Source organism: Anolis carolinensis, chromosome 5 (genome assembly GCF_035594765.1).
Source record: "Anolis carolinensis isolate JA03-04 chromosome 5, rAnoCar3.1.pri, whole genome shotgun sequence".
In the NCBI taxonomy this organism is placed as follows: Eukaryota; Metazoa; Chordata; class Lepidosauria; order Squamata; family Dactyloidae; genus Anolis; species Anolis carolinensis.
In genome coordinates, this window is record NC_085845.1 from 91,634,424 (window position 1) to 91,645,123 (window position 10,700).

The window sequence follows — 10,700 nt, forward strand, 5'->3', positions numbered from 1 at the left end:
CATGGACAGAATCCTTGGGGCGGTGAGAGCGACCATTTGCTCTGCGGATCCTTGCCCCTTGTGGCTAATTAACTCGGCCAGAGGAGGGTTGGTAGAGTGGTTTGTGACAATAATTAACGCATCTTTGGATCAAGGCAAATTTCCATCTGCCCTCAAACAGGCCATAGTGAAGAATATTGAAGAAGGCCTCCCTTGATTCGACCATTCTAAACAACTATAGACCAATCTCGAACCTCCCTTTCTTGAGCAAGGTCCTGGAGCAGGTGGTTGCCTCGCAGCTCCAGGGTTTCCTGGATGAAACCGATTTTCTGGACCCATCACAGTCCGGCTTTAGACCTCGGTATAGTACTGAGACGACTTTGGTCACCTTGGTGGATGACGTCTGCAGGAAACTGGACAGGGGGAGTGTGACCCTGCTGGTTCTCTTGGACATCTCAGCGGCTTTCGATACCATTGACCATGGTATCCTTCTGGGTCAGCTCTCCAGGATGGGCCTGGGGGTATTGCTCTGCAGTGGCTCCAGTCCTTCCTGGAGGGGCGTTCCCAGTTGGTGAAGCTGGGGGACACCTGCTCGGACTCCTGGCCATTGACCTGTGGGGTCCTGCAAGGTTCTATTTTGTCCCCCATGCTTTTCAACATCTACATGAAACCGCTGGGAGAGGTCATCCAGAGTTTTGGAGTTCGGTGCCATCTCTACGCGGATGGCACCTAACTCTACTACTCCTTTCCACCGAACTCCAAGGAAGCCCCTCAGATACTGGACCAGTGCTTGGCGGCTGTGATGGGCTGGATGAGGGCGAATAAACTGAAGCTTAATCCCGGCAAGACAGAGGTCCTCCAGGTCAGTTGTATGTCCGATCGGGGTATTGGGTGGCAACCTGTGCTTGATGGGTTCGCACTCCCCCTGAAGGCGCAGGTCTGCAGTTTGGGGGTCCTCCTGGACTCAGCGCTGACGCTTGACGCTCAGGTGTCAGCGGTGGCCAGGAGGGCCTTTGCACAACTAAAACTTGTGCACCAACTGCGACCTTCCCTCGTGAAGTCTAATCTGGCCATGGTGGTCCATGCCTTAGTTACCTCTAGACTGGACTATTGCAATGCACTCTACGTGGGGCTGCCCTTGAAGACGGCCCGGAAACTTCAACTAGTCCAAAGCTCCGCAGCCTTGCTTCTAACGAGCTAATTATAGGGAGCGGCCAACCCTCCTGCTTAAGGAGCTCCATTGGCTGTCGTTCATCTTCCGGACCCAATTCAAGGTGCAGGTGATCAACTACAAAGCCCTGAACGGTTTGGGACCCTCCTGCCTTTGTGATCGCCTCTCCCCCTACAAACCTGCACAATCTCTTTAGTCGTCAGGGGAGGCCCTCCTCTCGCTCCCGCCTTCGTCACAAGCGCGGTTGGTTGGGACGAGAGAGAGGGCCTTCTCCGTGGTGGCCCCCCGGCACTGGAACTCGCTCCCCAGGGAAATTAGGCAAGCCCCCACCCTGGTGGCATTCAGGAAGAGCTTGAAAACCTGGCTCTTCACACAGGCTTTGGATAAAGATTACCTATCCCCATAACAATCATGTTCCATGACCATTCCTGCACTGGTTGCACTTTTCCTGGTTAATTTGACATTGACTCAGGGTTTCTCCCATCCCAAATTGCTTTCCCATGAATCTGCAGCACTTTATCAGTTACCTCAAGTTTACAACTTTATATAATGTGCACTTTACCTAGCCTATTATTACAACCTCGCTGTTTTTAATTCCATGTTTTATTAAGTCTGTTTTTTATTTCTATAGGTTAATGTTTAAATTTTATAATTGTGTTTGTTTTTGTCTATTTATGTATTGTATATTGTTATTGTTTTTATCCGGGCTTGGCCCATGTAAGCCGCCCCTTTGGGGGAGATGGAGGCGGGGTATAAATAAACAACTTCAACTTCTTCTTCTTCTTCTTCTTCTTCTTCTTCTTATTATTATTATTATTATTATTATTTCACTCCTACAATTGCATAAATGTGCTTTACTTCTTAATACCACTTCTTACTGTATTCAAAGAAGTACAGTTATATCTATTCATAAAAAAACTAGTTAATCTTCTAGGTAGTCTCACATTTCTGTTTCATTCGCCCTCCCTTTTATGCTAGATTGCAGAATCTGATATTAGTAACTATTTTCTTATATATAGGGTTATGTAATGTGTTTTCCCAAAGGAGGGCAAAGTGCTATGCAGAGTTGCCTCATAAGTTAATTAGATAAGATACTGTTTAGCTTACATTCTAACTTTGGAAATTTTGCTGGGCATTATACTCATGCTTCATATTTTACAAATAAAATCCTAACACTGCTTGTGCCTTAGCTTTCATGCTTAAATGAGAACCATTCTAAATAAAAACAATTATAAGAGACGACTGCAGAGATAAAAGAGTGTCAGCATGGTGTAGTGCAGAGCTTTCCAAACATATGTTAGTGACCCATATTTTAGACACAAATAATTTCATGACACAGTAATTCAGTTTTACTAGTAAACCAGAGGTTAAACCAACCCCTTCTAAAAGATACAGATACATACATAAATTGTAATAATGAAATGTATGGGGACACAACATATCCCATGAAATTCTTTAATTTATATTTTTTAAATATTATTTGGAAAGCAATGACATACATTTCCAAGATTTTTGTCATTTCTCATTACATTCACACGACACATCTACACACTGCAGCTGACACACTAACGTGTTGCAACACACAGTTTGGAAAGCTTTGCTGTAGTGCCTTGAGCATTGGACTATGATTCTGGAGACCAGGGTTCAATTCCCTACTTGGCCATAGAAATCCAATGGTGACCTTAGATAAGTCACAGTGTCCGCCCCAAAAAACTCAAATGATAGATTTAGCATAGTCATCAATGTCAGGAATAATTTGAAGACATACAACAATGAAGTGCAGAGACACCACTGCAATTTAAAAATGAGTTTTATTGTTTTTATTGTAGTTTGACAAATGCCTGTTGTGAATCCAAGAGTTTTGTGTCATTGTCTGGAAGGCCTGAGAATATGCAATTGCATCAGTGGGCCTGACTGTAAACAGTAGATTTGGCAATGTGCATCTATCTCATAGGTGGTCTTTTTCTAGTGTTTTGTTGATTAGAAAGTTGGTGGTTCTTCATATCTGATTCCAGATCATGTTATCAACCGCGATTTAGTAGGGATCAACCCTGTGAGGGAGATCCGATCCGTCTCTCAGATGAGGGAATGAACCTTGGCGAGCCGACCAAAAAGTAGAAAATAACCCGGAATATAATTTACCTGAGACCGAAAGGAAAAGGCTCTGCCAAGTTGAAGGAAAAAACCGTCAAAGCATTTTATTAAAGCGATTCAGCTGAAAAGGACATCAAGCTGCGATAGTTCGACATGCAAGATGTAACATTACAGTGAAAATAAAGCCATTTTATACATTTCCAAGTTTGAAGTCTATTTGAATTTCCCGCCCCGTCCCTCCGCCCATCTGGCTGCTGATAGGTCGAGGACGCCGCACTAGGCGGGAGCTTGGTTTCCCGCCCTGCGCCTTGGCCAATGAGGAACAACCTTCATCTCTGTCAGGGCCAATCAGGTTGGGGGAGGCGGGAGTCAGCTAGACAATGGATTTTGGTAAATGAATCATTGGGGATATCTTATGCAAAGTGACTACCTGAGGCTAGCGCCTTCTAAGATAATCTAAGATTATTGCTGTTTTGAATAGGGCCATTTGGAATGTCTAGGGTTTTACGCACGTACACAGTTCATGAACACCTAAGGTGTGGCGGAGGTGACAGCAAATATTGATAGTATGGGGTTATGGTGGCAGGACCAGTGGGGGGCCTTCCTATGGCTCCCCAGGGGTCCAGGTGAGTTAGTGGTCAACATTACCATATGAGATTTAATCACCCGGGGGACTGCTCCGATCTGGGGTGGCTCAATCTCTTGCTATGGGCCATGCAGATGCAAAATAGATTAAGTTTTATGGTGACAGTTTATCCTTTTTTGTGTGTGAAGCCCAGAGTACAGGGTGAGGGAAGGCGGGAATTTTCGGGGTTAACTAGAGTTCAGGCTATGCCTTCATTGATTAAAATATACCGGGGAATAATATCTAAAGTAATAATTAAAATAATATCTAAGATATGCCATACATTCACCGAGGGGAAGTTCATGTAGAGAATTTGGGGAATTCAGTGTGTGTGTGTTTAACAACAATTCATAATATAATCAAAGTTCATGTACAGAGTTCATAGACAATAGAGGATGTTCATAGACATGTGGTCCATAGTTCATGAAAAGTTCATAAGCAGCTCAAGCACCTGGAAGTTCATAAAAATAATAGAGTGAAAGAATTCAAGTTGATTTCTGTCCTTGGGAGCCCGGCAATCCATGGAACTGTAGGTAAGTATATGAATGAAGTATCCGGTCATTCATAAAAATGAATGAATGAACAGAAGAAGTTCGCCCGGGAGCCCTTGCCGCCATGGAGATCACAGCTGGTCCTTGAAGAAACTACATTCCTCTCCCGGGGGGGAATGGCAGTCCACCAGCAGCAGCCCTGGGAAAAACCCATGTTCTTGCAGAGGCTATCCGCCAGCCGCGAAAGCCGAGGAGCGGCTGCGGCTGGGAAAGAGCAATCAGAACCGGCTTTTTGACAGTCAGCTGATCCGAAGCTTTAAACTGGACCAATTCTGGTGCTGTTGGTTGTCTCAGAACCAGGAGCCTCCAAAAGTGTTAGATATAAAAGATAGGCATGCTTGGAATATTTTCGATGAAGTTATGGGTCAAATTGTTCCGTCCGCCATGTTACTCAATGGCAGGGAGAGCCCGGGAGGCTTCCCGCCAGAGTTTGAATGGCGGCTGGGTTAGTGGAGGAAAGGAGAGAGGTTTTTCATGCAGAGGAGTCAGAAAAGGGATACAAAATAACCACTTGAGAGAATTTCTAGTTAAAAGAAAGGATACTTTTATCTAGGGATTATTTACAATGTTAGGGCTGGGGGAAAGTAATGAAAATAATTTAATAATAATTTGTTGCGGTCAGAACACTTTCCCACTTTGCTGGCGATCCGGATCTGTGGAACTCCCCGCGGTAGGTCAGATGAGTTTAAAAGCGGGGGTCTCCGCTATCAATCAGACATTTTCTTGTTGATCTTCTCTTGTTTGTTGTATGGGGTGCTGATCAGTCAGCTTACTTCTCGAAAGAAAAACAATGAAAGTAAACTCTACAAGCCACTAAGGCCCACAGCAGAAGCACCACTAAGTTGGAAATATAATTGTAAATGTTTCCAGCTAGAATTAAACCAGTCAGAGGAGTTTATTCTTTAATGAGGTCTATCAAATGATGAATACCTATCAAAACCTATCAAATGATTAATTTCTGTGGTGACCTGGAGGCTTTCTTCTATTATCGACAACTCAAGGACTATTTCAGGCAAAGTCACTCCAGCTAAGACAACAGCTCACGAGCATCACCTTAGTCTGTACCACATGACAGTGGTCACTGCACCAATATACAAGAAGATGTTGCCAAGTGCTACAGAAAGTATTTTATATGGACTCCTCCAGAAAATCAGAATACGGAATTGGATTTCTACCTAAGTTTTCATCCTTATGCCCAAACAACAGACAATTTCTCACACCACCTCAGCAATAGTGGGTTTCAGAACCAATTCTAAAATTATATGACAGACTTGCAAAGGGGAAATGGTGGTTTTCGTGAACAAGGTACAAGGTAGACTACATTTTATTAAATCCTCCCCAAAGCGCCTGCTGGATATCTGAAGGACTGCACAAATTACTCAAGAGGATTCTCCAGTGATGTACAGAACCAAATTCAAATAGACGAAGAGCCAAAACCAGGTATCTTCTATCTACCACCCAAAATACAGAAATGAGGCAATCCAGAAAGACCTATTATCTCAGGCATTAGAACCCTGGCTGTTGGGATATCTGGATTCAGTTTTTAGGCCATGTGCCATCAATACCTCAAGCAATGTGAATGATACAACTGATTTCTTGAGGCAAATACAGTCCATCTACAGCCTCCCAGAGAAGACAAAAGTTATTAAATGGAAGACTGCCATTTTTTTTTGCTTAAATCTTTCAACGTCTTTGATCATTCAATCATCAATTTTTGTTACAGTCAACGACCAATATTTTTGAAAAATATTAAAATCATCATAAAGCAACAAAAGAACAGCTAAAATGATGTCCTGACAGATTCTACATACTATGGCATAAAATTTTTCTACCTTAAGAGAAGTGGCAAATAAAAAGGCATCTTCTCTTTAGTACTGCTATAAGAATAATTAGGAACAAGAAAATTATTATTATTATTTATTGTATTGCTTATTGTATTGTGATGTGCTGTTCTTTTATATGCTGTTTACATTGTATTGTTTTGGGCATGGCCCCATGTAAGCCGCCCCAAGTCTCCGTTGGGGAGATGGTGGCGGGGTATAAATAAAGTTTATTATTCTTATTATTCTTATTCTTATTCTTATTCTTATTATTATTAAGGAACTACAATACTTTCAGAAAAGCAAATACATAAAGTAAAGGTTTCCCCTGACGTTAAGTCCAGTTGTGTTCGACTCTGGGGATTGGTGGTCATTTTCATTTTGAAGCTGAAGAGCCAGCGTTGTCTGTAGATATCTCTAAAGTCATGTGGCTGGCATGACTGCATGGAGCGCCGTTACCTTCCTGCCGGAGCGGTACCTATTGATATACTCACATTGGCATGTTTTCGAATTGCTAGGTTGGCAGAAGCTGGAGCTAACAGCGGGCGCTCACTCTGCTCCCCGGATTAGAACCTGCAACCTTTTGGTCTGCAAGTTCAGCAGCTCAGCACTTTAACACACTGCGCCACCATGGCTCCAATAATACATAAAAGGTGAAGTTTTTAAAAGCTGGAGTGTTCTAACAATTGCAATATAGAGAATGGCCTTAGATCTTGCTGATGTTCAACATCTATAGCGCTTTGCCAAAAGTGCATACGAAGTCACTGTTGGTTGTTTTATATCCTAAAGAAATGAGATAGCTTATGGAGTTTATGTTGGAAATTAGCAGCAACCTGGTACTGTCATCTCTGATGAGAAACAGAAGGATGAGGATGTATGAGTAGATCTGGAAGATGTGCATGGCTGGAAAGAGAAGAAAGACGGCCATCATTTCCAAAATAGGTGGCATGCCTTATGCTGTTGAAAGAGGAATCCCATTTCCTTGGCCATTGAACAGGCCTTTAAAAAGGTGATCCATACCATACCCCCATCCATCTTGCATGTGGACCAACAATGAACAGCAACTTTCTAGCTTTGCCACAGATTTTCACTTATATTGTGATCTGGGTTTTGACCAGACCATTCTAAAACATTCAGGTTATCATTTTTACACCACTTTGCCTTAATTGTCTTTACTCATTGTCCTGCTAGAAGATAAACATTTGCACCCGTTTCCTTACAGACTGAAACTGGAATTATTTTGAATTTACAAGGACTTGTTAGACACACAGCAATCATGGAAAAACATTATGTGGTCTGATGAATTAAACTTTCTGCCCTTGCCACAAAACCATATCATGTCACATCAAAATTTCTTTGAGAATACCCTCTCCATAGTGAAATGTCATGGCAGCATCATAGAGATGTTTTCTTTGGTTTGAAAGGGTATCTGACCAGGATTGATGGCATGATAGATTGAGTTGAACAGAAAGCAGTAGGAAAGCCTGTTTTTCTTCTTTCTCACCTACGTGATAAGTTGCTCCCAACTTAGCTGTGACTCTCTGCAGCTCATTATTAACCTTTGGCCTTTTGGTTATTTTTCTTTTCACAGAGATCAGGTGGATAGTATTTTACAGTTCATCCAGTGCTCCAGGAGATTTTCTAAGTTTAGTCCTGCTCCCCCAAATTAGCGTACTGGTGCTTTTGCACAACTTTATTACTTATTTTGCTGGCTCCTTGATCTTCATGGTGCTGTTTGTTATAGTCTCCAACAACCTCTGGGCCCTTCCAATAAACAGATGTATCTAAGCGGAGATCATGTGCCACTGAAGATGCACAAAGGTGGACACCATTAAATTGCTTGTGATTTCTGGATTACACCGAGTTTGGCCTCTTGGTTATTCCACATGTCACAACAAGGGGGGGGGGGGGGTAATGTACCAGCAAGGGAGGTAAATAGGTATGCAATTAGCAAGTACCAGTTTTCATTTCTGTAATGTTTGTGCTACTGTAACAATATTTAACCATGTCTGAGTTAAAGCTTCCTAATATATACAAAACTGGATTTAAAAAGTACATTTAAAAGCAAGTCTCAAATGTGTACTATTGCCCGAATGCAAAATACATTACATGTCCAGATGATCTCCACTTACATTAAATATTTCTACTGGAATGTGTGGCTGTGTCTTGCAGTAAAGAATTACATGCTCAAGTATTTCCAAGTTGACTTCCAAGAGAGAAATTCCACAACTGCAAGAACATTTAGTATTTACAGTAACAAAAATCTTATTCCAGAGTATGGCCTCATACATTTTTAAACATAAAAACCAAGCCTGACTTAGCACACAGATCTCCGTTGCAGCAGCATCCTGAACACTGGGGTATATTCAGGTTGCCAAGTTATTACGGGAGGAGGGAATCTCTAAGACATTCTATTATGATGCTGTAAGTATAGATGTATTTTCTATGTTTAAAATAGGAATTGAATATACAATGAAAATATATTTCCACTCAATTGGCAGGACTTTCTCTTCATTCTCCCTCTGCTGCAGATCCCCACATTCTGACATTTATTTATTTACTTACTACATTTATATGCCGCCCTTCTCACCCCAAAGGGGACTCAGAGCGGCTTACAAATTCCATTCACATACAATACATTATATTATTAGCATAGTACAATACTAGCATTAAATTACTATATTATACTATATCATTACACTGTAATATTATTAGTAATATTACATTTAATATCTAATATATAAAAGAGAAATGGTGTCGCCCCCTGCCGCTAAACAAAGAAATTACAAGACCCAGAACCTAGAAATTTCGCAACACAATTCACCACCCTTGGCTTTAGGTTCCTACAGCAAAATAACACAACACCCACCTCCACGGGGACTACAAAACCCAAAAAACAAGAACATGCCATCTGCGCCTGCACCAAATGGGACTCCTCGTGCACAAATAATCTGTCTTGATTTTTTGGCAGCGAGAATAGAATATGCATAAAAATGGAAAAGTAAAGAAATACTTAATGTGGAAGAATAGACTAAAAAAATATGGACATTTTGAACCATGGAAACATTAACATACCATTTCAGGAAATATCAAGTTACTCCAATTATTATGTTTTTGGGACTACTTAAACTCAGATAATAGAAAAATGTTCATTTGAAAATACTAGAAACTGAAGAGAAAGTTTATTTAAAGAAGAAAGAATATAAAAAGATCTACCCTAAGGGGAAGTGACTGAAAGTCAAAAATTACCCCTTCGATTTTTCCGTTTTGTGTTGTTTATTTTTTCCCCCTCCTTGGTTTATTTGTATAATTAGTTTTAAGTAAGAAAAAATGTATCTTTTCCCCTTCTATTTTTGTTTGTTCACCTTAATAAAATTATGTTTTTTTAAAAAGTATAGTAGTTGTATCTTCTTATTCCTTCTAACATCTTATTTTCTCTTCCAGCTCTTCTTTGTTGACAGTTACTCTTAATTATTCTTGGTGCAGGTTGTTTCATTTGAATCTTGTGTCTATGGATTATTATATAAAAAGAGGAAGTTCCACAGATTTCATTTAAACTGTTAGTAGATTAGTATTCTATAGACAAAAAATATTGTATATCATGCTTTCTCTATACTTGTATTACACCAAACTTTTGTAATTCTGAATGACCAATCCATTTTTGTGTGATCTACCCAAATCTTATTAGTTGATACTAACCTAACTCTAATTCAAAATTTTTTACATTTTAGGTGGGTGCCTAATAAAAAATACAAATGTATGTCTCAAATAACAATAACATTCTCCATCTTCGCTTTTGTTCAAATGTTTCAACATTTCAATTTGGCGGTCAAGCTCTAATATAGATAGGTTTGCATTTGAAATAAAAATAATCCAAGGGGGTAGCCTCACAGTAACTTGGAATGCAAACAAAATTCAGCTGGAAAACATCACAATATTTGGAAAAGGAAAAAAAAAGACACAAGAGAATAATGCAAACCAAATTGATCAAAATGACTTGTTTGGGTAAGGTTTTAATGTAATTGATCCTTTGGGAGATGCGATCCAGCATCTTGGATAGCTCTGAAGTGAAACCCAGATTGGTTTCACCGTCAAAAATGTCACTGTTGGTGGCCTGTCCCCTTTATTAAGCAGCTATTAGTAACTATTCTAAAGAAAGAAGTGCATGAAAATTAGAAACTACTGACTCAAGGAAAATCTTGATCTGATGAGAAACTTTTGGAAAGGTTCTGTGAGAGAAAAGAAATCTGCACATTTCGAACCCATATTTACTATAAGTTTCACAGGACCAGGTGCTGAGCCCCCAGATGGCGTAGTGGACTAAGTGACTTGAAGGTTGGGTTGCTGACCTGAAAGCTGCCAGGTTCGAATCCCACCTGGGGAGAGTGTGGATGAGCTCCCTTTATCAGCTCCAGCTCCATGCGGGGACATGAGAGAAGCCTCCCACAAGGATGGTAAAA